This window comes from Prionailurus viverrinus, chromosome A1 (assembly GCF_022837055.1).
Source record: "Prionailurus viverrinus isolate Anna chromosome A1, UM_Priviv_1.0, whole genome shotgun sequence".
Classification (NCBI taxonomy): Eukaryota; Metazoa; Chordata; class Mammalia; order Carnivora; family Felidae; genus Prionailurus; species Prionailurus viverrinus.
This window is the reverse complement of record NC_062561.1, coordinates 48,932,627-48,959,082: the sequence shown is the minus strand read 5'-3', so window position 1 is coordinate 48,959,082 and position 26,456 is coordinate 48,932,627. Positions and strand designations below refer to the sequence as shown.

The window sequence follows — 26,456 nt, the reverse complement described above, 5'->3', positions numbered from 1 at the left end:
GATCCTGGGATATACTTGGCTAGTAGGACGTGCCGTGTTATAATGAGTTTAGAGAAGGTTTATTTGGGCAAAACAAAATAATAATGTTGATCGGTTAATAAAATTTTAAAAATACACTTTATATGGGGGCGTCTGGGTGGCTCAGTTGTTTAAGTGTCTGACTCTTGATTTTGGCACATGATCTCAGGGTTCATAGGTTCAGGCCCCATGTCTGACTCTGTGCTCATAGGCAGAGGCCACTTGGGGGTTCTCTCTCTCTCTCTCTCTCTCTCTCTCTTTCTCTCTGCGCTTCTCCCCTGCTTGTTCTCTTTCTCTCAAAATAAAGAAATAAACTTAAAAAAATAAGTTAAAATAATGAAAAAAATATACTTTATGTGAGGCTGTATAGTCAAAGTTTTTTCATATTGCTAAATTTAAGCAATGACCAAAAACTTTGAATATAGGAATAAGAGGTTTTGTTTGTTTGTTTGTTTTTAACATAAGAATAATGGAAGGAAAAACTTGGAAACTGATCAATTTTCTGATCAAGAAGGGCAGAGTCCATTGGAATTTATCAGAGGTGTTGCTTGAAGGCATATTTAGAAAGAAACTTTACATTAAAGTGGTTGGTTATTTAAAGTGACATCCTCTGGAATGTGCATTAGCTTTCTGCTTAAGGTATAAATACAGAACACTTAAAGAAACACAAAATATTTCATTTTGAGATAATACATAACCAGAAAGAAATTCACTCTTAATGAGTCTATAAAGAGCATTGATGGAATTCTTATTGTATGCTGAGCTCTCTATTGAATATATTGGGATTATACCAAGGCTCTGAGCTGAGGCAGTTGTTTTTATTTATAAATAGCTTGGTAAATAAGACACTTTAGAATACTTGAGAAGTATGGGATAGCAAAAAAAAAAATATATATATATATATATATATGTATATATATTGGTTAGTGCTTTTTGGTTGGTGCTTGGTGGTTTACAGAGTTGTTTTTTGATAATCTTATAAGGTAGATTGGACACATGTTATCATTTTATTCATGAGGATATTAAGGTCATCTGAAGGTAGAATAACTAGAAGGTGGCCAAGTTGAAACTAGAACCTTGATTTTCAACACCAGTAAAATAATTTTTTCCATTTCATCTGATTGCTGTCTTCCTAAGTTTCGTTTAGTTTAAGATAGTCTCCATTGCTCAAAGGAGGTGCCAATGTCTAGTGTCTAGCTCATGTGAGATATTCAGTGAATATTATTGGATGAATTCTTTCTCCTTCCAAAATGTACTTTAAAGGGGCATAAAAAAAAAAACCCATATAGCTCAGAAAGAGCAACTTAATTGTAGAAGACACTATGCAAATAGAGGCATGAATACTCTGAAGAAAATTAGGGAGGTGGTTCATCACTTACCATGTACCAGTGCTTGTGCTAGGTGCTGAGAATACAACAGTAAATAAAACCTGGGCTTTGTCTCAGGTATAAACAGATCAGGAGGAACCGGCACAACTAAACCCAAAGAGAGGGCCTTGCTCTAGTATATTTCGGTTTATTTTATTTTCATTTAGATCCTTAGTGTGCCTAAAAATAGTACCTAGATATTTTTAGATTTATGTTTTAGTTTCTTTTAAGTACTTTTTATCTTATCAGAAAATCTGTTTCCATTTAAGCATGTGATTGTCTTAGTTTTTTTTCCTTTTGAAAAAAATATTTTGCATTTATTGTACTTAAAATGTGTATGATACACTTAAACGCCATTATCTCATTTAATGCTTGTAACCAACCCAACGTTAGGTATTTATTTACATTAATTTATTATTACTTTTATGACTTAGGTTTTCAGAGGACAACAGCTTAAGATCTGTGTTCCCAGGGATAAGCTTTGTTTTGCAGAAACTCACTCATTGAGCAGGGTTTACAAATATATCTCTCTCTAATAAAAGTATGTGTGTGAAAACTTCATTTTTTTTCTTTCTTTCTTCCTTTCTTTTCCTTCTTATCTTCCTTCCTTTTTACTTAGCTCCCCTTGTAGCTAGCGGTAACATTCCATTCCCCCATAACCCATGTTATCGGGACTATGTGTCTTTTTTATTGTTCTCCACATTCTCAGTGTTATAAACACATTCACACAAGGTTTTTAGATCACTGATTTAAAAATGGGATTATATTTTGGAGACTATTATCAACTTTATTTTTGGTTTAGTACTTTCAAAGGGAAATACTCCCACTCAACCGCTATAGCTCTACTCCATTTACAAAACAAAAACAACTGTTGCATGATACTCTAAAGTATGGTTATTTCATTGTCTAGTTAACCATTAATTTACTGATGGGCAATACTTTGTTTCTACCTTTTTCCACTAAAAGCAATATTGTAATACATATCTTTATAGCTATACTCTGACAGACCAATGCGATAGATTCCCAGGATGCGGTTATGTTCTGCTTCAAAATGTTGCCACATTGCTTTGAAGAAAAAGGCTGTAACAGTTGATGTTTTTACCAGTAATGTGGGCAAAATCCTTTCCTTGAAAGTCCATCAGCAATGGACTTTTCCAGTCTGATAGTTGTGTAGTAGTATCTCATTGTTACTTTAAATTAGTATTTCCTGACTGTTGGTGACCTTGAAGATCTCTTCCTATTTGTAGCTACATTGGAATTGTTTTCTAAGAATGGCCCTTTCACACTTTTTGCTTATTTTTCTACTTGGTTGTTGTCCTGTGGGAGTTTATATATTATAGCTATTAACCATTGGTCTGGTACCTGCATTGCAAATATTTTTTTTCAAAAACTGATCTTTTGGGGCACCTGGGTGGCTCAGTCGGTTAAGTGTTCTGTTCTTGCTCTCAATTCATGTCTTGATCTCAGGTTCCTGAGTTCAAGCCCTACATTGTGCTTCACTTTGGGTGTAGAGTCTACTTCAAAACAAAACAAACTGATCTTTTCTGTTTAAGAAGTATCTTTTGATGTGTAACATTTTTAAATTTTATGTAATCATTCTGTCTGGTTAACTTTTTTTTTTTTTTTTTTTTTTTGAGAGAGAGAGAGAGAGAGAGGAAGAGGGAGAGACAGAGCATGAGCTGGGGAGGGGCAGAGAGAGAGGGAGACACAGAATCCAAAGCAGGCTTTAGCCTTTGAGCTGTCAGCACAGAGCCCCATGCAGGACTTGAAACCAAGAACTGTGAGATCATGACCTAAGCTGAAGTCTGATGCTTAACCGACTGAGCCACCCAGGTGCCCCTGGTTAACTATTTTTTTTCAGTGTTTTCTCCATTGGTAAAACAGATGTGTAACCTACACTTAGATTGTATTTTTCTTTCCACTTTGATCTTATCTTTGGTAAATTTGGAATTTGTAGTTATATGTGCTATAGGAGAGGGATCCACTTTTATTTACTTTCAGACACATAACTGGTATCAGCACCATTTTTAAAGTAATGTGTCCTTTTACAAGTAAATACAAATTCCCTAATTGTATTGTCTTATGTTCTAATATATCCTATAATACCAGATTTTTTTCCTTTTAAAATAGTAAAGTGCAAATCTGAGGAATATTTCATCCATTGTTCCAACTTCCCTGAGCAAAAGATACACAAAAACTCTGTTGTGAATCTAATTAGAATTGCATTAAGTTATATATACTCTGGGAACAATTAACATTTTATTTATTTATTTTTATTTATTTATTTATTTATTTTTTATTAAGAATACTTTTATTTTTATTTTTTTCAATATATATTTATTGTCAAATTGGTTTCTATAACATTTTAATACTTTTAGTGCAGAGTATCATCCCAATTCAAGAACATGGATGTCCTTCTGTTTATATCATTTTTTATGTTTCAAAAAGATTTTAGTATTTTATTTGTAATAGTGGTTTCCTGTTTACTTGAATTTAGTTATAAGTAGTTTTATAGGCTTTTGGCTATTTTGTATTTATTGAGATGATATATAATTTTCTGTTTTAGTCTGTTAATTTAGTGAGTTAATTGTGTTTGATTTGTGTGTGTGTTGCTTGATTTTAAATGTTGTGTCAGCCTTTCATTCCTTGTATAAGTCTTACTTGTTCTTGATGTGTCATCTAATTATATGTAGTTGTATTTGATTTTCTTATATTTTGTTAAGAAATAAAAAATATATAAGTTCATGGGACATGGTGGTCAGTACTATTTATTCTTTTTAGTGTCTCTATCTGATTTTGCTTTCAGGGTTATTCCTCACCTCCTAAAATAACTTGGGAAGTGTTTTATCATCTTCTGGGTTTTTTATTTTATTTTATTTTTTTTTCTTTTTTCTTTTTTGGAATACTTTGTGTGGAATTATTTCTTCCTTAGATGTGTGGAAGAATTCACAAGAGGCTCCATCTGGGTTTAGAGGGTTTTTTGTTTTGTTTTGTTTTGTTTTTCTTTCCTTTGTAGGAAGGTTTTAAACTATAAATTCAATTTATTTAGCACAGAGCTATTCAGATTATGTATTCATTTGTGAATGAAACTTCTTAGTTCGTGTTTTGAAGGAATTTGGCTTTTTCATCTGAGTTACAGAATTTATTGGCATAAAGTTGTTTATATTGTCCTATTCTTTTAATGTTTTTAGGATCTACACTGACTACTTGTTATACCTGATGTTGGTGACTTGTGATTTTTCTCTTTTTGTCTTGATCAGTCTGGCCAGAGGTGTATTAATTTTTTTGATGTTCTGAAAGGGCCAGCTTTTGGTTTCATTATTTTTTTCTCCAACTTTTACTTTTTCTAATTCTTTATTATTTCCTTTCTTATGCTTGTCATGGGTTTAATTTGTTCTGTTTTTAGTTTTTTTTTTTTTTTTTATTTATTTATTTATTTTTTTTCAATGTTTATTTATTTTTGGGACAGAGAGAGAGCATGAACGGGGGAGGGGCAGAGAGAGGGAGACACAGAATCGGAAACAGGCTCCAGGCTCTGAGCCATCAGCCCAGAGCCTGACGCGGGGCTCGAACTCACGGACCGTGAGATCGTGACCTGGCTGAAGTCGGACGCTTAACCGGCTGCGCCACCCAGGCGCCCCTGTTTTTAGTTTAAGATGGAAGCTTGAGACCTTTCTTCTTATATAAGGATATGATGTTATAAATTTTACTTTGAGCACTGCTCTTTTAAAGTTTAATTCAGTTCAAATACTTTCTAATTTCCATTGTGATTTCTTCTTTGACTTTGGATTGTTTAGAATTGTGTTTTTTTAATATTCAGATACTTGGTGATCTCACAGATATCTTTCTGCTGTTGGTTTCTAGTTTAATTCCATGGTTTTCAGAGTCTGTATGATTTTGATTCTTTAAAAGTTTGCTGAGATTTGTTTTATCACTCAGTATATGGTCTGTATTGGTAAATATTACATGTACACTTGAAAACAATGTTTCCTGTCATTATTGGATAGAACATTCTATGGATGTCAGGTTTATATTTTATAAATATGATTGAGCCAAGTTGGTTAATAATGTCTTCAAGTCTTTGTCAACTGATATTTTTCTCTCTTCTGTCAGTTATTGGGAAAGATGGGCTTAAGTATTTATTTATTTATTTATTTTCAATATATGAAATTTGTCAAATTGGTTTCTGGCTTAAGTATTTAAAATACAATTGTGAATTAATTCGATTCTCTTTTCAGTTTTAGTACTTTTTGCTTTATGCATTTTGAAAGCTTTGTTATTAGGTGCGTACATATTTAGTATTGTGTTTTCTTGGTGAATTGACCCCTGTAATATTACTCTTTTTCCTTTATAGACAACATATAATTCTATAAGTTATAATAGTACTATATGTATGTATACACACACACACACACACACACACAATTATACGATATATCATGTAACATGTAATTGGGTGTGACTTTTTAATCTACTCTGTCTCCAACTTTTGTTTAGAATGATTTGTTAGTTTACATTAAACATTTTTATGTGATTGGGTTTCTATGTACTAATTTGCTATTCATTTTGTATTTGTCTCACCTGTTTTTTGCCCTTATTTTTCCATTTCTAGCCTTTTTTGGGCTTGATTATTTTTTAGTAGTCAATTTTATTTCCACTAATGGCTTATTAGTTATATTTCTTTGTTTTATATTTTTAGTGGTTATTTCCGGGTTTGCAATATACATCATGAATTTCTCGCAGTCAAATGATATAATACCACTTTCTGTATGATGTTAGAATATTACAACAGTATACTGCCATTTTTTCTCTCCTGTTGATGCTATTTTCGTAATATATTTTAACTTGCACATATAATAAATCATATATTTCTTAGGTATTTGCTTTAAAGATTTAATTCCTTTTAATAGTGATTACAAATCAGAAAAGAATTTTTTATATTTATGGATTTTTTAAAAAATATTTCAAAGGTTCTTTATTTCTTTGTTGTAAATTTCTATCTAGTATCGTATTACTTTTGCCTAAATAAAATATTTCTTGAAATGTAGGTCTGCTGACAGTGACTTTTCACAGTTTTGCTTATCTGAAAGAGTCTACTTGCCTTTGTTTCTGAAATATTTTAGCTGGGTTTGAATTTTAGTTTGACAGTTTTCTCCCCATTAGTTTCAAGATGTTGCTATATTATCCCCCAGCTTACATGGTTTCTGAACAGATGTCCTTTGTCATTCTGGGTTTTGTTCCTCTATATGTAATGTTTCTCTTTTTCTCTGGCTGCCTTCAGGATATATATATATATATATTTAATTTTTTTTTTAATCTTTATTTGTTTTTGAGACAGAGAGAGAGTGTGAGTGGGGGAGGAACAGAGAGAGGGAGACACAGAATCCAAAGCAGGCTTCAGGCTCCGAGCTGTCAGCACAGAGCCCAATGCGGGGCTCAAACTCACAAACCTGAGCTGAAGTTGGACACTTAACCAACTGAGCCACCCGGGTGCCCCAGGATATATTTTTTTAACTCTGGTCTTCATTGAAACCAAATGTGCATAAGTATGTAGTCATTTGTGATCCTATTTTGGAGTTGTTTTAGCTTTTTTGATTTGTAGTTTATTGTCCCTTCTGATTTTTGATAGGTTTATTTCTGTTATCTTTTTGAGTATTTTTTCTGCCCCCTTTTCTCTCTTCTCTTTCTGGACTATTTTGACAAGTACAGTAGTCTACTTCATGTTGTCCCACAGGTCTTGGATCCTCTGTAGCGGCCACCCCCCATTCAGTTTTCAGTCTGAATAATTTCTTTTTTTTTTTTTTTTCAAAAAATTTTTTTTTTCAACGTTTATTTATTTTTGGGACAGAGAGAGACAGAGCATGAACGGGGGAGGGGCAGAGAGAGAGGGAGACACAGAATCGGAAACAGGCTCCAGGCTCTGAGCCATCAGCCCAGAGCCTGATGCGGGGCTCGAACTCACGGACCGCGAGATCGTGACCTGGCTGAAGTCGGACGCTTAACCGACTGCGCCACCCAGGCGCCCCTGAATAATTTCTATGGTCTAGCTTCACATTTACTAATTCTTCCTGTTGTGGTCAGTTTTTTGTAAACTCAGTGAAAGAATTCTTTGATAAAGCAAATTCTTTGATGAAGCTATTTCTTTAGTATTTTCATATCAGTTTTTAAAAATTTCCACCTATTTACTGAATTTCTTCATGTATGCATGCTGTTTGTCTTTATCTCTAGATTCTTTTACATTTAATCATAGCTATTTTAAAGTCTCTCCTTGATAGTTTCAACATCTCTGCCATCTTGGCATCTGATTATGTTGATAGCTTTATATCTTAACAATGTGTAACTTGCTTTGTTTTTGTGTCTTGTAACATTTGGTTGACTCTATGACACTATGTATAAAAGAACAGCAGAGACTGAAGTAAATCATTATGCTAAGAAGCGGACATATCTCATATTCTGCAAGATACTAGTGTCTGTGCAGGGGGAGGATGAATCTGTTTGGTCAGTAGATGTGTTGAGTTTTTACTTGGTCTTTGCTCTTGAAGTCTCTAGTGATGTGATAGTTCAAGTTCCTTTAGGAATTCATTGCTTTTACCTTGACACTTCTGTGAGTCCTGGAATGTCAGAATTTTTCTTCTCTGTGTTCCTGCTATACCCTCAACTTTCAGTCAGCTCTGAACTCCAGTGTCATAGGAAACCTCCTTTTGTCCTTTTTCTCTATCCCAGCAGGTAGTCTGGGTGGAGGTGCAGATGGGTGGGAGGTGGGGAGGGGGGGGTCTCAGTTCTTTTACACCAACTTCAGCCTTAGGCAAGCCTGGTGTACCTCAGTCTGAGTTGAGACTTTGAAAGCATGCCTGTACCTTCTTTTGGTGGCCAAATTGTGTTGTGTCAATGGCAGGCTTATGTTTGTGTGTGTTTTCTGTATACCATTATGTCTGACTTCATTTTTGAATCATTTTAGAATTCTGGGCCTGAGTGAGTTTTCTGCCTTATCCCAGGAGCAGAGGAGTTTTACCTAGTGTTCAGTGCAGGGACAAGTGTGTGTGAGTGCTCTTATCCAGCGGCTGCTTTTCTTTGAGCTTAGGGAAGGGGATAGTCAGAGAGTCTAGTCTCTCTTCCAGTGGCTTCACCTCCTTCTCTAGCTGTAGTCCATCTTTTCATGGAAGAAGCAGGAGTATTTACTGTCCTGGCTCTTGTGGCAGATGGCTTTTGCTTCAGTTGATAGTAGAGTCTGGGATGAGGCCAGTTTTTATCCTTGTGTCCCAGTGGTGGATGTCTCCCTTTGTACCCCCTTTCAAGGCAGGGCTTTCTTAGGTCTGTTGTTACATTCTTTTGTCTTAGTACCTGGAGGAGACTTGCAAAAAGAGCAGGGTGATGACTGTGGAGCGTCTGTCCTTGCATCAGGGGCTTTCTGGAATACTGATTGACTGTGCTAGCCCATACTGAGCTTTTAGGAATTTGATAAAATTTTAGTCGCTTATATATACGTTTAAAAATTAGAAGAAAAAATTTTTATTGCAATAAAAAACAACAAAAATACCATCTTAACTGTTTTTAAACCTACAGCTTAATAATGTCAATTCTGTTCACATTGTGTGAAAGATCTCAACTTTTTCATCTTGCCAAACTGAAACTGTATACCCGTTAAAAGCAACTCTATTTCCCACTCTCCTGAGTCCCTGACAGCCACCATTCTACTTTCTGTTTCTTACTTGCTTTTAGGACTGTTCATTTTTTTTTTTTTTTTCCCATTATTATGGCCAAAGGCAATAGCCTGTTTCTCTGTGAAAGGGGCTTGTTACCCACTGGAACCTATCACCTGGTTGCCTTGTGACTTTAAAAGTCTTTGGCCTCAGAAGCATGATTTTATAGGATATTTATCCTTAGTATTTTCCTTCTCCAGTTTACCTTAAATGTGCTTGATTTATTTCCTTTTTTTTTTTTGGAATGCTTGTTGAATTTTATATAGGTATTTTTAAAACTCATCTGATAAATCATCTTTCTCATTTAGTTGACTTTTATAAAGCATTTTAAAAATTTATTTATTTATTTATTTTTGGGGCGAGTGCAAGTGGGGGAGAGGCAGAGAGAGGGGGACAGAGAATCTGAAGCCGGCTCTGTGCTGACAGGCTGACAGCAGTGAACCTGATGTGGGGCTCGTAGTCACAAACCAGGAGATCATGATCTGAGTCTAAGTCAGACGCTCAACCAACTGAGACACCCAGGTGCCCTTGTTATAAAGCATTTCATTAGAGGGTTTATTAACATTGAACTATCTTTGCATTAGGGGATCAAACCCTGATTTTTCATAATTTATTTTTGTATAAATTTTCTTGATTCTGTTTGATAAATTAGAATGATACTTAGAATATACACATCTGTATTCACAAGTGGGATTGGTCTATAGTATTTTCTTTGCTATTGAATCATATTTTTATACAGATATTTTGGTGGAGGGTCACCTGAGTGGCTTAGTTGGTTAAGTGTCTGACTCTTGGTTATAGCCCAGGTCATGATCTCATGGTTTGTGGGTTTGAGGCCTGCGTCGGGCTCTGTGCTGACAGTGCAGAGCCTGCTTGGGATTCTCTCTCTCTCCCTCCCTCTTTTTACTTAAAAAATAAATAAATATGTTGGTGGATACATAAATTGAGAAAATATTCATGTCTTTCCATGAGCTACATTTAAAACTGTTCCTTATAGGCTAGTATTAGGTGCGAACCATTAGGTCATGGTTTTTACTTTTTTTTTTTTTTTTGAGTGGCATATATATATATATATATATATTTTTTTTTTTTTTCTAATTTCTTCTGGTTACTTGTCCATTACAGTTGTCATCTTCTTTTTTGGATTAAGTTTTGGGTGAGAAATTGCTCATGTGTTTTTTTGTTTTTTTTTTTTAATTGATTGATTGAGATATAACTGACATAACAGTTTAGTAGTTTTAGGTATACAACATATGATTTGCTGTATGCATATATTGCTAAATGATTAGCACAAGTTAACATCTATCACGACACAGCTACAATTGTTTCTCTTTCTTGTGATGAAACTTTTACGATTTACTGTCAGTAACTTTCAAATACAATACATTATTGATAACTGTAGTCACCATGCTGTACATTGTATGCCCAGAACTTACTTGTCTTATAACTGCAAGTTTGTACCTTTTGACCATTTTTATCCATGCCGTCCACACCCAGACCCTGGCAACCACCACTTTGTTTTCCATATCCATGATGTTCATGTCCCTCTCTACTCATTTGCTTCATAAGCTTTCAAATTTGTTGCCTTAGGATAGCATTTACTATTACCTACTATGTAATTACATTTCTATCGTAAAGCTTCTGTAACTATTTAAACTCCTAATATGGTCTTTTTTTTAACTGTTTTTATAAAAATGTTCCATAAGTTTCTTTGCTATTTTATTATGCTTAAAAAAAAACTTTTGAATTTTGCTTCATTTCTACTGCTTTTATTTTCTCTCATGACTTTTAGCTCATATTTTCTTAATTATTTGTCCTTTTTTTTTTTAACTTAGTTCTTTATTTTTTAATTTTTTTTTCAACGTTTATTTATTTTTGGGACAGAGAGAGACAGAGCATGAACAGGGGAGGGGCAGAGAGAGAGGGAGACACAGAATCGGAAACAGGCTCCAGGCTCTGAACCATCAGCCCAGAGCCTGACGTGGGGCTCCAACTCCCGGACCGCGAGATCGTGACCTGGCTGAAGTCGGACGCTCAACCGACTGCGCCACCCAGGCAGGCGCCCCTTAACTTAGTTCTTTAAAAGGTAAATCTTGGGGCGCCTGGTGGCGCAGTCGGTTAAGCGTCCGACTTCAGCCAGGTCACGATCTTGCGGTCCGTGAGTTCGAGCCCCGCATCGGGCTCTGTGCTGACAACTCAGAGCCTGGAGCCTGCTTCCGATTCTGTGTCTCCCTCTCTCTCTGCCCCTCCCCCGTTCATGCTCTGTCTCTCTCTGTCTCAAAAATAAATAAACGTTAATTAAAAAAAAATTAAAAATTAAAAAAAATAAAAGGTAAATCTCCTTTTAACTATGAAGGCATTCAAGTTAGAAATACTGTTCTGACTAAACATCCTTTGCTATATTCTATGCTTTTTTTTTTTTTTTTTGGAAGAATTATTCTTCCAAATATTTATTTGGAATAATTCCAAACAATTATTCATTATTCCTAATTTTTGTGATTTTTGTTGTAATTTTATTATAATTTAACTTATAATTTATAATTGATTTCTTCTTTGAATCAAGGATTTCTAGGACTATGTTTTAAAATTTCTGAGTATTAACTATTTTTAGGTCTTTGTCTTGTATTTATATTTAAATTTTGATTTATATTCAAAGACTTTGTTAAATAGTCTCATTTTAAAATAACTATATTTTTCTTTGTATCTATATGATTTGTTTTTAGAAATGTTTCATAGAGATTTGAATAAAAGTATTTTCTCAACTGAGGAATGTGATAACCCATTTTTCACCTGTTAAATGTAATTTAACAGGTTGAAGTGAGTTGATTTGTTTTAGGTTATTTTAAGTTATAACATTTTTTTTCAGTTAAATTGGATTAATTCAAAAGGTGGTGTATTAAGTTCTACATTCTGATCTTGTTTTTGTATCTTCATTGGATTTTTAAAATTTATTTTTTATTATTTTAAATTATAAAATATAAGCAACATAAAATTTACCATCTCACCCATTCTTAGCGTACAATTAAGTAGTGTTAAGTATATTCACATTGTTGTGCTGTGCATCTCCAGAACTTACTCATCTGGCAAAACTGAAACTATATACTAATTACACTACTCCCACTACCTGCCCCCGCCCCCCCCGCCTCCCAGGCAACCACCATGCTACTTTCTGTTTCTAGGAGTTGACTATTTTAGATACTTCTTATAAGTAGAATCCTATGTTGTCTTTTTGTGACTGGCTTATTTTAGTTAGCATAATGTCTTCACAGTTTATTTATGTGCGAGCGTTTGTCCAGGTGTCCTTTTTAAAGGCTGTATAATGTTAAGTTGTATTTATACCACATGAACATGTGTGTACAAATGTCTTTTGAGTCTCTGCTTTAAATTCTTTTGGACACATAACCAGAAGGGGAATTGCTGTATATTGTAATTCTGTGTTTAATTTTTTAGGAATTGCTATACTGTTTGCCGCAGCACCTGCACCATTTTGCATTTCCATCAGCAGGGCACAGGGGTTCCGATTTCTCTACATTCTAGCTAATACTTGCTATTTTCTGGAATTATTTTTTTTTCTTTTGATAAGAGCCATTCTGATGGGTGTGAAGTGACGTCTCATTGTGATTTTGGTTTGCATTTCCCTGATAATTAGTGATGGTGAGCATCCTTTCATTTGCTTATTGGCCATTTGTATATTTTCTTTAGAGACATGTCTGTTCATTTACTTTGCCCATTTTTAGTTTTGATTTTATTGTTGACTTTTAGAAGTTCTTTGTATATTCTGGATATTAACCCCTTATCAGATACATGATTTGTAAATAGTTTTCTCCCATTCTGTGGGTTGCCTCTTCACTCTGTTGAGAGTGTCCTTTGAGGCACAAAAGCTGTTCATTTTGTTTTCGTCCTATTTATCTGTTTTTTCGTTTGTTGCCCATACTGTTGGTATCATGTCCAAGATCTCCTTGCCAAATCCATTGTCATGAAGCTTTTTACTTATGTTTTGTTTTGAAAGTTTTGTTGTTTCATGTCTTCATTAAATTTTTTATAGCTTTGCTTGTATGTTTATTTGTGTATTGTTTGGTACATATAACTCCATGACATTTCTTAAAATTACTATTCTTTTTATTGAATGCCTTTAAAATGAAACTTATCCTATACTGATGTTCATATTGCCATTCCTGTTTTCTTTTTGAGGAAGAGTTTAACTATATTGGATTTTACTCTACCAATCTATTTATTCTGTCATTAGCTTTTCCTTTTTAATTTGTTTTGTCTTATAAAGTAGTGTTGTTGTTTTTTTTCAGTATCTAGGGTTTTTTTTAAACTCATTTTCTCTGCTTTTTAATAGTTACATGTAACATAACAACCATATACTTTTTCTCAGTTATGATTTTTTAGCTATTTTTCCTTCATAATTCCTTTTGTGAATTTAATCAAAGTGGATATTTATTTTCTTTTATTTCCTACATGACTCCTATCGATTTGGAGGATGCTCTGTGCTTTACCATTTGACTAATCATGCTTCATGTTTATAGCCACTGTTAGCTCATATAGTGTTTTGTGTGAGAAGGAAAATGCATCATTTCCTTAAGACTACTCTGATTGACAAAAAATTGTTGTAGTATACTGCCATCCAGAACATTTTGCTAACAGATACACAAATCTCCGAGGTCTACAATGTGAAGGACTCCCTCTAAGATGTGATGCCCTTGGCTGGATATAACTTGCTGTGATAAGAGTAGGGAAAATAGATTTTTTACTACGTTTTATAGCAAGGTGACTGCCATTTTTCTTACTTTTTCTCTTTTGTGAGTTTTCATTATCTCGGTCCCCTGGTATGGTGAGGTATACTAGGGATGCTTTATTCTAAGAATATGAGCCTATGGATATTGTACTGCTGGCATTATTTCATAATTCTCTAGAGACTTCTGTGTTAATAGAAGTTCATTGGTTTCTTCAGTTAACAATATAAGCCTTGGGGTGCCTGGGTGGCTCAGTCGGTTGAATGTTCGACTCTAGATTTTGGCTCAGGTCACGAGTCCAGGACTGTAGGATCGAGCCCCATGTTGGGCTTGGCAGTGAGCATGGAGCCTGTTTAAAATTTTCTCTCTCTCCCTCTACCCCTCTCCCCTGCTTATACTGTCTCTCTCTCTCTCTCTCTCTCCAAAACAAAACAAAACAAAACAAAACAAAACAAAACAAACCTTGGGCAGAAAAATTATTTCAGTCCTAATACAGCTTATAGATATTTTGAACTTGTTATCTTAGTTTTTTTTAAATACATATGCTTTAGGTAGCACACTTTTTTGATGTTTATTTTTAATTTTTGAGAGAGTGCACGTGAGCGTGAGTGGGGGAGGGGAGGAGAGAGAGGGAGACACAGAATCTGAAGCAGGCTCCAGGCTCTGCTGTCAGCAGAGAGCTCAATGCCAGGCTCGAACCCACAAACCACGAGATCATAACCAGAACCGAAGTCGGACGCTTAACCGACTGAGCCATCCAGGCACCCCTTGTTGTCTTAGTTTTTAACCCTAATTTGAAAAGCACAGCAATCTTTGATCTCCATATTGTTAAAATATTTTCTGAAAAGTCTTACTATAAAATCATAAACTGTGTGCTCGGAACACTCACAGTCATGGAAATCAACTAATTTTCATTGAGTGTTTATAATGTGCCTAAGATTGTGTTTAGATCTTGCCTTAGTTTGCTTGGGCATTGGGTAGTTTAAACAACATAAATTTATTTTCTTACAGTTCTGAAGAGATCCAAGATCAGGATTAGTTCCTGGTGAGGACTTTCTTCTTGGCTTGCAGGTGGCTACCTTCTCACTGTGTTCCTATATGAAGGGGGGAAGGGGCGGGGGCGGAGAGAAAGGGAGGGGAGGGAGCTTTGGTATCTCTTCTTGTAATTAAAGCCCTATCTATGACCTCACAGGCCATATTTACAAATACAGTTGTTGCCTTGGGGGTTATACTTTCAACATAAACATTTTGGGCAGACAGACATTCAGTCTATAACAGATTCAGAGCCTAAATTCTTGAAAAATAAGGCATTAAGTCTTAAGTTTACTGTAAGAGTGAGTTCTTAGTAGTTTGACTTTGTGCCACAGTAATAAAATTACACATTCATGGCCATATGTAAAGAATTTAAAGAGATCAAAACCTCATCCAGAGAGCATCTTGAAGAATTACCACGTATTCAAGAGTATTGGTTTGTGGGGAAGGATATATAACCCTGGACTTTTCTTCCTAGAAGTGAAGAAATGGTCTCCAAACATAGGCTGTTGGGTACCATGTACAGTAATACTAAGGACTCAGCAAGAAAATGCTGTTCAAGCTTCTGGCTATGCCTCAGTGTCTGCTTTTCAAACAGAGCATTGGCAAAAACGGGGAGGAAATAAAGATTTTCTTTTCCCATTTTGGGGGGATAGGTTTTGTCTAGTATATGTTTATTTTATTTGGATCTAAAGCAATATGAGCATGTATTTACTGAATGTGCTTGGTAGTGGATTGAACGGTGGTTGTTAAGAAGAGATACGTCCCTGTCAATCTCACCAAGATCTGAATGTTATCTTTTTTGGAAAAAGGGTCTTTGCAGATGCAATTAAGAACATTGAGATGAGATCATCCTGGATTACCTGGGTGAGCCTTAAATCCAATGACAAGTATCCTTGTGAGGGTCAGAAGAGAAGTCAGTATGAAGACTGAGGCAGAGTTTGGAGTAGTGTGGTCACAAGCCTAGGAACACCAAGGAATGCCAGCAGCCACCAGAAAAGCTGGAAGGGGCATGGATTCTCCCTTAGGGTCTTCTGAGAAAGTGTGGCCTTGCCTTCACCTTGATTTTGGGATTCTCGCCTCCAGAGCTATGAGAGAGTGATTTCTGATTTTAGCTACCAAGTTTATGGTAATTTGCTAGGGCAGCCACAGGGGACTAATCCCTACCCACTGTGAGGAATTCTTTCTGCCAAATGTGAGGGGTCCAGAATTGAGCAAGACAAGTCCTTGCTACCAGGAATGGAAACTTTTTTGAAAAGGAAACAAAAACATAATTACATATTACAATAAATTGAATATTCTAATTTTGTATAGGATGTTCTGAAAGCATTGAAGGGTACAGCTACCTTGGTTTAGAAAGTTTGGAGGATTTTTGAGGAAGAGACTTTTGATCTGGGTTTGAGGAGTAAGAGTGTACCTGGACGGAGGGGCTGGAGGGAGAAATGCGTATCAAAGGGTGTGCCCTGTTCCTTTAACCCCCCTGTGACATGAGCACCCCATCTGAAATCTTATTATCTTCAATTAGAGTAAAGCACATTGTCAATTTGAGGCTGCCTTATCTCATACTCTAGTAGTATGCCTAGGTGGTAAATAGAAAAGATAAAAAAACAAAAACAAAAACAAATCACCCTCCATCCAGGCCCCATCACTTATTCTTCTGGCTCAGTATGAAATCAGTAGCCTACACATGAGGCCACGGGTATAAAGAGCTGCTTACTCTGTGATGGGGCAGGGGAAAGGGTTGGTAAACTTCTGTATAAAGGGCCAGGAAGTAAATATTTTATTTTACTTATTTTTTGAAGTAAATATTTTAGACTGCTGTCTACATAGGGTCTCCAGGGCTGTGCATGTATATGTATATGTGTGTATATATATAAATTTTCAAAACACACATATATAAATTACAACTTTTTAAAAATATGTATGTTCTACAACATACATATTTGTTGAATATGTATGTTGAAAAACTTTTCTTGGAGAGCAGGCCTTACAGAAATAGGTCCTGCGCTCTATGTGGCCTATAGGCCGCAGTCTGCTGACCCTTGTTCTATGATATATTAAACTAGGGCTTTCTTTTTCTTTGTAAAGGAGAGTGAAATATTTCTGCTATAAAGAAGAGATATAAATATGAACAACTTAAAATCTGAGCCAAGGTATTAGCTATTGAAATTTACGACTTTCTAACCTTAAACAAATATTGAACAAGCTTAGAAATGGCCAGGAAATTTTCTTTAACATCTTAAGTTTTCTTTAACATCTTTGCCCCTTTAATAAATGGAACTTAAAAAGCATATTTCAAAGATTCAAAAGAAGAGGAAGCATGACATGTTAATGTTTCTCTAATAACACCACTTTCAAAGGCTACATTTCTAGTTTAGTAACTAATAACATTTTTAAAAGCCCATTTCTTTTTCATTAGCACAGATGTTTTCCTATGCGAGAGGTATTGTATTTTGAAAGATGCTTTAACGACATTATGTTCTTTAGGATGTAATTGGACATTTTCGCTCGTCTTATGAGGGAACTTTGTTTTTTAGGCTTTTTTTTCCTTCTTTTTTTCATTCATAGCTCCTGAAACTTCCCAAAGTGCTGTAGCTTCAGAAATTGCCAACAAATTATTTTAGGATTATTTTCAGTTCTCTTAAGGTAAGCTACTATAGGTATCTCAGAGATGACTTATTTTTAGTTTCTACAAAGCAGTTACAAATTAGGTGTTATAAAAAACTTTACTTTGAGCTTAAAATGAAAGGAATATTAAGGATGTTTTCAAAAGATGTCTTACGGGTCAGACTTTCTTTCAGGCTATAGCACAGTTCTCATCTGTTCTTTTTTTTTTACCCACTGGGTACATACAGTTCAAGTGGATCAATAAAATTTGCTGAGGCAAAAGGTAATTTTGAATACAAATTGTATTCTGGAAGTCAATCTGAGATACAAAATTAGGATGCTTAGCAGTCGGTCTCTTGTGTTCCACGTGGTACTTGTATCTTGTTTCTAGGTTACGAGCCACCGATTCCTTACCCTCCAACTGCTTGCTTTAGCTGCATCTCTCATCCCACTGACCTCCTTTCAGAGAAAGATCTCAAGTCATTTCAGTTTCATTCAGACCAACTGTGATATCGTTGGTGAAGTCTGGCAAAACAATTAGAATTTTTGCATTTGTTGAGTGGATTACAGAAACTGCAGTCCATCTCCTTGGCGTAGACTAGGCCATTAGGTTGTAACACGAGTTATTATTTGTTCCCATTCCCCAGTCTAGAGGAAGAGACCAAGCACATTGGATGACCTCTAGAGTTACGCTGTGATAAGAACTGTAGTCCTGGCCATAGAGGGAAAGTCATGGTAACTCCTAAGAATGCTCTGTGGAGGGATGGCCTATGAGCCACACCTTGATGGGTGGGTTGCTTTTGAATGGGTGGAGGGAGAGGAAAGGGCTGTCCAGGCACAGGAAGCAGCTTGAGCTCAGGGTGAGGCAGGAAGTGCTGGGTGTGTATAGGGCTGAGGTCCACTGTGGCTGATTGAACCCACAGAAATGCTTTCTTTGGAAATATACAATGCTTTCATAGATTTAAGCCAACAGAGAAACTTGAGAGACTTCACTTTAAAAATTTAGATTTCCAATTTCTTTTGAAAACTTTGAATATCTTATAACCATTGGTTGAAGCTTATCGTTATTCCTTGGTCCCACATTATTTTAATTACTATATTTTAGACATTTTAATGTGGATTAAAGTCTTCCCTCCCCCCCCTGCCGCCAAATGTCTTGGCTACTGTGGCCACTTTATTCCATATCACTTTTTTTTTTAATGTTTATTTTATTTTAGAGCATGTGAGCAGGGGAGGGGCAGAGAGAAAGAGGGAGACAGAGGATCTGAAGCAGGCTCTGCACTGTTAGAGCAGAGCCCATTGTAGGGCTCAAATCCATGACCTGAGCTGAAGTCACTTAACTGACTGAGTCACCCAGGTTTCCCTGTCTTTTTTTTTTTTTTTTTTAAGTTTATTTATTTTGAGAGAGAGGGAGGGAGAGAGCGAGCGAGCATGAGCTAGGGAGGAGAAGAGAGAGACAGGGACAAGGAGAATCCCAAACAGGCTGAACATTGTCCATGTAGAGCCTGAATCGGGGTTCCATCTCACAGACCATGAGAATATGACCTGAGCCGAAATCAAGAACTGGTGTTCAACCCATTGAGCCACCCAGGCACTCTAATTCCATAGGACTTTTATAATTATTTTATTTTACTAGAAATATGGTATGTATTTATAGTTTACTCAAACTTTGTTTTATGTTGTTTTTCAGTAAAACACAGATTTGAGTTCTATAGGTATTTTATATTTGTAGTTGCTATTGTGAATGTACCCCTCGACCTTTTATATTTTTTAACTAGTCATTGTTGGCATGTTTTTGTAGGAAATCCCCATTGTTTGGATTGACATTTTTATTATGTTAAGGAAGTACCCTTTTCTGTTTTCACTAAGAATTATAATCAAGAATAGATTTCAAATTTTATCAAATGTTGGGCATCTTATAATATTCCTTTTTGACATGTTAGTGCTTTGGATCATAGTATGTGGCTTTTTAGTAGTAAATTAGTAAGCTTCACATGTTTTTCTGTGTTCTAGAGTAGTCAGAGCATCAGAATGATCTGTTAAAAGTAATTTTGACATCTATCATCTGTTCTTTGAATATTGGGAAACTTGATGTCTGTATCTTTTTAAAATAGGTAATTATTTAGGTTTATTCCCCCCACTGCATCCCACATAATCTGTTCTGTAGCATTGATCCATTCAGATTTCCTACTTCTTTTAAATCAATATTGATTGATATTCATGGTTACCTCTAAAATAATGTTGTAGTTGTTTTCAGATTTGTTAGCATAAATGTAAACATGTATTTAAAAAATTTCCATTTGGTGGTTAAAAGTAGTTCTTCATTTCATGATTTGTGTATTTTATATCCTTGAAAATTAGTTTATGTCTTACCATTTAAAAAATATTCAAGTTTAGTACTTCTGTTTTCTGTTGCATTTCCTAATTGGTTGTTTGAGTATGGTTAGAGTTTAAATTTAGTTATTCTTTTTCTTTCTTTCTTTCTTTCTTTCTTTCTTTCTTTCTTTCTTTCTTTCTTTCTTTCTTTCTGGAGAGAGTGTGTGAGCATGGAGGGACAGATGGGGGAGAGAGAGAGAAAGAGAGAGAGAGAGAGAGAGAGAGAGAGAGAGAGAGAGAATATGAATGCATGAATGAATGAATCTCAAGCAGGCTCCATCTCAAGACCCTGCAATCATGACCTGAGCCGAAATCGAGAGTCGGATGCTCAATGACTGAACCACCCAGGTGCCCCTAGTTACTCATTTTTAGTTAAAACTGATACTTTCTGTGTTTCATCACACAGTATATGAGTAGTTTAGATAAAATTGCCACATATATTTGAAAACAATGTGTGAACTCAATGTAAAATTTGATGTAAAGGTGTTAACCTTAGTCTGTTGTTCATAAAGAGTTCTCCTTGGCTTCTAGAAGAAAGATCATATGTAAGTGAACATTTAGAGTTTTTCACAGTTGTAGAGCAGTCAGTAGGAATTCAGCAGCCATCTGATACCCTAATAGTTTTGAAAAAGTTGATCTACAGAGATTCTCAGGAAACCGGGGTGATGTAGACATAGGTTAAGTTATTGCTACTGTTCTAGAGCACAGTGCATGTACTCAAAGAGATGGGGGGACATACTTCAGAAGAATGTGGAAAGAGCCTTTTGGTAGGATCATTACTGGATGAGTATGAAGTGTCTGTGCCATCACAGACATGTGGATGCATTTAGTTTCTGAGATGGCTGATGCTATAAGAAGTAAAGTGTTAAAAAAAAAAAAAAAAGGCGGGGTGGGGAGGAACAAAATAGCACATGGAAGATTGAGCATTTTTATCGAATGGAAAGTAAAGGACTATATGTAGAGTGGATAAGCCTAAACTTTGTTTTATCAAGACAAATGATCTAACATATCTCATAACTAAATATTTTTGTGAGAACAATTGCTTTTTCTCTTGAAACTTGTATAAAATGTATTTGTCTCGACTGTTTGCTGACTGGAATCTCAAGGCCTATATGTGGGCATTTCCACTTTAATGTCTTCTCTTTGCTCCTCAGCAACTCATGTTCTGACCAAGTGGATGCATCATTTTTCAGGTACAGGGCAAGTTTTAATGGCTTTACTGGGCTTTCCTTGATTTCTAGTGTCTGATAAGTGGTTTATTTCTCTAAGCTTTTTTTTTTTTTTTAATTCTTTAAATTGGTATACATACCTAGAGACCTCAGAGTTAAATAGGTAGAACATGAAATGATCTAAAAAGTGATGAATGAACATTCCTTTTTTTATTTTTATCTCAATAGGGATTATTATCTTGAAATCCAACATATTTCTTTAACATAGTGGTACTGTAATTACAAATTGATTGGAAAGTGTAGAGAAAAATTGCATAGAGACTCTTACCTGGAATATTTGCTCTTGGAAATGGAATCCTGAATACACATGTGTCCCATGTAGCCATCTTTAGCCTCTTTTCGTTCGAGTTGTTTTGAATTGGAACTAACTCCCTTGGCGAGGGTGTACTGTCATAATACAGAAAAAGAATAAGAAAGTCTTTCTTGAATTGTTTGGCTTGGCTCTGTTATATGGTCAGGAGAGATAGTTTGAGTTGCTACAACACCGTATTGTCTTTATAGATAGAGAAAAATGCCTGACAATACTTGTGTTAGAGAAGATGTCTAATAATCATTTGCTTAGCATAATAAAATTATCTGTTTTCTAGACAGTTTTATTTTGTCGAATGTGACTTAATTTATGGTCTTCATAAGCCAGTGAAAAATTCATAATTTATGTGAGCAGTTTTGTAAGTATGCATTTATTTTAACTCCAGAAAATGTCATTGCTTATCAATAATGCGAACGTTTGGAAAAAATGTTGAAAAAAATTTTCAAATGTTGAAAAAGACAATTTATGTCTTGAAATGTAGTGTTGAGTAAAAGAAATGGGAGTTTAATTATAAAGTGCCCTAAATTAGTCTCACTTTTATTATGTTAGAAAACTTTTCATTTCCTCTTCTAGTGAAGTGTATTAATCAAGACATCACCAATATTTAAATTAATAAGTGAACTTTTCAGATAATTAAATGAAAATTTATGTTAAATATTTAAATGCAATTTTAATGTCTAAGATGTCCAATTAAAAAATTGATATAGTTGTTGAAATACCTGTATTATCAAAACAGTCTCAAATATCAGTTTAGATAGCTACTTGTTTAAGACTCTGCAAGCATTTCCTATATACAGGTAAAGCATAGATGAAGCCTTTAATAGCTAGTAAGCAGCAAATGTGATTATGAAATATAATTGACTATGAGTGCCTTGAGGACAGGGACAATGCTTTATAAATAGCCTTGAATTCTTAGCTACTGTGGTACAAGCTGTATAGAGTAGGGGCTCAATCAAGTGTGTGAAATTCAATTATACCATTTCTTTTTAAAGCTGACAAGAAATTGCTATCTCATAACTACCTTAATTTTATTACAATAAGAGGTGATGCTGAGAGCGTCAGTGTCTGGACTTGAGTTCCCCTCCCCACGCACTGTCCTTACACATGATATGAAAGGCGTTTTCTCCCTCTCACTTTACAAAAGCCTTCTTCCTCCTCTCCTTGGGAGATAATTAGGCACAGTGTGTATTAGTTTTTATCCTTTTATTTTCAGTGCTTGAGTATTGAATTATTTGAACAAGCACTTCATCCTTTTATAGAAAAGGTCCTCCTTCAGAAGCTGTGTTTCTGTTAACATGTTCAGGTTGGAAGCCAAGTAATGCTGTCTCCTGCACTTGTGCCCTTGGTGAGAGAAGCCAAGAAGTCATCCTGTGTTTGCCCTAGGAATCTATGAGTCTTTTGTCAAGGACCTTTTCCCTCTCCTCTCTACTTTTCCTTCCCCTTGCTGGCTTTCTCAGTACTTTTTTTCTCTTTGCTTTGTGAATACATTTACAGTAATGTCAAATTATTCTACTCTGTATCGTATGATGCTTCCAATTAGACTATTTCAAATATGGTAATGATGTGATTTTAGTGTTTTTGCTTCTTCCCATTTTCTCTTCATTAATCAGATTGATATTTTTCAAAAAATTTAAACAACTAGTCCGGTAAAGTTGGAGATAATTTGGGACAAAACTAAATTCTGTTTTGGAGATTTAAAATTCATTTAGTTGTAGTATTTCTAGAAAATACTTGAATTTTAAGAAGTCTGAAATGGCTAAGTAAGTTACTATTTTTTTTTTTTTTTTGGCAGTATATCTCCTGACCTTATGTTTAGACCATCGGAACTGCATAATTGTTACCAACTTTCTTAAGAGAGTTATGAATACAGTTATCCAGTAAACCTTGTATTTATTTAGTAAAAGAACAGGTGTCTTTGACCAGCATTGAAACAGTCATTTCCTTATGCTGCACTTGGCCCTGGTGATGTACCAAATATAATGCTGACCCAGTCCACTGTGAACTATGCAGCTTATGGTCCAGTAGAAAAGACAGACATCCAACAAATAATTTCAGAAATTAATTAAATTAATAATATGGGTAAAGGGCTATTGAGGAAAAGTATACGGTGCCACTATGGAACCTATACAGAGCACAGAAGTGGTCCTAACCTACTTGAGTAATGTTTACTCATCAAGTTTAAAGTACGGGCATCTCTTCACCATATTTCATCTCACAGTTTCCAATGTCTGTTAGTTTTGGTGATTCTCTTTTAAGTTGCTAGCCTATTGCTTCTTGAAATCTAATGAATTTAGGAGTCAGTAGATTTAATTAGGAAGACTGTGTGTGGTCATGAACTTCTATGCTGAATGAGGAAAATGTTTTCTTTATAGAATATTATTGACTCCAAAATTATATATTAGCTATCTCTAGCTATATTATATTTTCAGTCTGTGTGACGGGGAAAATGGTGATGCCATGAACAGAAATAAGGAAGCTGAGACAAATATAGGTGATCTGGAGACAACAGTAAAAGCCATATCTGACTTGACCAAGAAAGTCGGGTCCTGATCACTCAAAACTTTAGGTATATAGATTCACTGAAACCATATGGTATTGAATAGCATGTAATCTTTAGTGATTCAGAGGACATGCAAGTCAAGAAATTTTGGTACCAGATTCATCTTTATGAATCTCAATTTATGTGAATGTGCAGAAATGTCAGGCTGTAAAGTTATGGTTGAATAAATGTCGGATAACAGAACATGAGTTTAATCATTCAGTGAATATCTCTACCTGTCCACAGAGGAATAATGATGTAGTACTCAAAACTCTCTGGAAACAAAATGTACAAATCATTGAAATAATGTAACAAAAATATGTTCAACTGTGATGATTCACAAGCCCCCCCAACATACCTCATCTGGGACTTTTCATTATCTGTATATGCTTCTCTGTTTTTGAATGGTGTGTGTGTGTGTGTGTGTGTGTGTGTGTGTGTGTGTGTGTGTGTGTCTGCCTGCATGTGCGCACGTGCATTTTAATAACTGGGTAAAATAAATTTTGTGACCCAGTTTTGGAAGGGTAATTACCCACTGGAAAAAATGGCTCTGAGTTTAAAAAAAAAAAAAAAACTTTTAAAAGTTTATGTATTTTTGAAACAGAGAGAGAGAGAATGAGAACATGAGTGGGAGACACAGAATCCGAAGCAGGCTCCAGGCTCTGAACTGTCAGCACAGAGCCTGACGAGGGGCTCAAACCCATGAACCGTTGGGTCATGACCTGAGCCAAAGTTAGACACTTAACCGACTGAGCCACCCAGGCACCCTGCTCTGACTTTTCTTGTATTAAATTCACTTTTTAGGATCTATTGCAATGTTATGTTTTAGCTAACTCCATCTACTTCTAACAAAACTTCTATCATTTGTCTTAAACTATTATGTAAACTGTGATGCTGTGATAAAGTAGGTCTCATTTTGTGATGATGAGTTATTTGTGTAATCATACTTTATTTGATAGTATCATAGTAGATCAAGCCTTTTGAAACTTGGCAGAATTGAATTATGGCTCATCAATACATATTCATAGTGGTTTTGAAATTGTCTCTTTCATTTCAAATCCTTTACAGGAAAATGAAACATTTCCTTAATTTTGGTTATTTATGTTTTTTCCTCAAAAAGATCTACAAAGTCAACACAAATAGCACATTATAGCTTCACCAAATACCTCTAATTAAAAATGTGGACTTTGTTCTTCAGAATTCTCTGTGGGGTGTACTTAGGCTATTTAGGAGGTTGTCTGCTTGTTAGTGACCGCTGATAGCCAGCATATCCCTGCTCCTGCTACATTCTGCTATTTTAGATTCAGAGTACCTTCGAATGGGCATTTTTCATGCTGCATTGTTGATATTTCTTAGCAGCTGGGTTAACGTCATTGAAATTGCAGATTTTTCAGATCAAATTGTTGTTTTAATTTGACACCATGAAGAAACCCTCAAACGACCAGCAAAAAGGATCTTCCTAGTTAATAATCTTAGAAAATTAAAAAAAAAAAAAGGAAAAAAAATCTTAAGTGAAATTTGATTTCAACATCTGGGGTGAAATTATACAGTGTCCTAGAAGTAATTTTCCAATAGAATTTTTAGAAATAATAATTTTTAAAGTTATCTATTTAGAAATAATTTCAAATTTATAGTAAGTTGTATTATCAGTACAGCTGTTAGCATTTCACCATGTTTGCTGCCTCATATGCCTCTGTCTCCCATTATCATTGGTGTCTTAATGAGACATTTGAGAGCAAACTCTGGACATGATGCCTATCATTCCTAAATTCTTTAGCGTATTTTTGCCCAAAAAAAGAACACTCATGCATAACTACCATACATACAATGAGTTCCAAAGTCAGGAAGTCCACACTGATACAACACAGCCATCCAATCCACAGATGTCATTCATATTTCACCAACTACCCCATTGCCTTTCCATTCTGGTGAGAAAGCCATCCAAGGACATTCACTGCAGTCAGTGGACATGTGTCTTCAGCTCCTCCAGTTGGGAATATTTCCTCAGTCACTTCGGTTTTTCATGTCTTTGACAGTTGTGTAGGATACAGGCCTTACATTTTATAGGATTATCCTGAGCCATTGATGGTGTTAGTTTTGATCATCTGGTCATGTTAGTGCCTGCGATTTCCCTTCCATAAAGGCACCATTTACCCTGTGTAATTGATTAGTGCTAAAATTATACCAGTATCCCTTTCCTCATCATAGTTCCATCCACCAGGCTTATTTTCCATGAATGCTTTGCCTAATCAGCCACTGCAGTGATACTTGCCAAGTGGTGATTTTCATTTTGTTTCAGTTCTTCTACTGGTAATGTGCTTTGTGGAAGAGCCTTCCCTTTTCCCTCACTGATTTATTTTTTCATGTATCGTAGATTCCTAGTTCTTTCAATGGGCTACGGTATGTTACTATCCTTACTTATTTTGATGCTCATGTATATTATCCCAGGCTTGGCAAATGGAAGTCTCTTCTAAGTAGCTCATGTGTCTTTTGGCCCATCCTCATCAATTTTTGAGTACTTCTTTATTTTGGGGCACAG

The 26,456-nt window shown here is 35.3% G+C and overlaps 1 protein-coding gene and 1 long non-coding RNA gene across 7 annotated transcripts in view; one reads left to right on the top strand and one right to left on the bottom strand.

Annotated features, from left to right (window-relative positions):
- The window catches only part of KLF12 (KLF transcription factor 12), a 442,889-nt gene that overhangs the window by 10,115 nt on the left and 406,318 nt on the right, over positions 1 to 26,456 (top strand). The window contains exon 1 of one of the 6 annotated variants that reach the window (XM_047859523.1): positions 14,842 to 14,869. The exons of the other annotated variants lie outside the window; for them this stretch is intronic. The gene's annotated coding sequence lies outside the window, so the exon portion shown is untranslated. Of the gene's footprint in view, positions 1 to 14,841; positions 14,870 to 26,456 lie in introns of those variants that run through there. 6 annotated transcript variants of the gene reach the window in all.
- Positions 14,834 to 25,361, bottom strand: LOC125165988 (uncharacterized). Its single transcript, XR_007152300.1, has 3 exons — positions 25,230 to 25,361; positions 21,337 to 21,455; positions 14,834 to 14,918 (listed from the first exon to the last, which is right to left on the bottom strand). It is a non-coding gene; the product is annotated as an uncharacterized LOC125165988 (long non-coding RNA).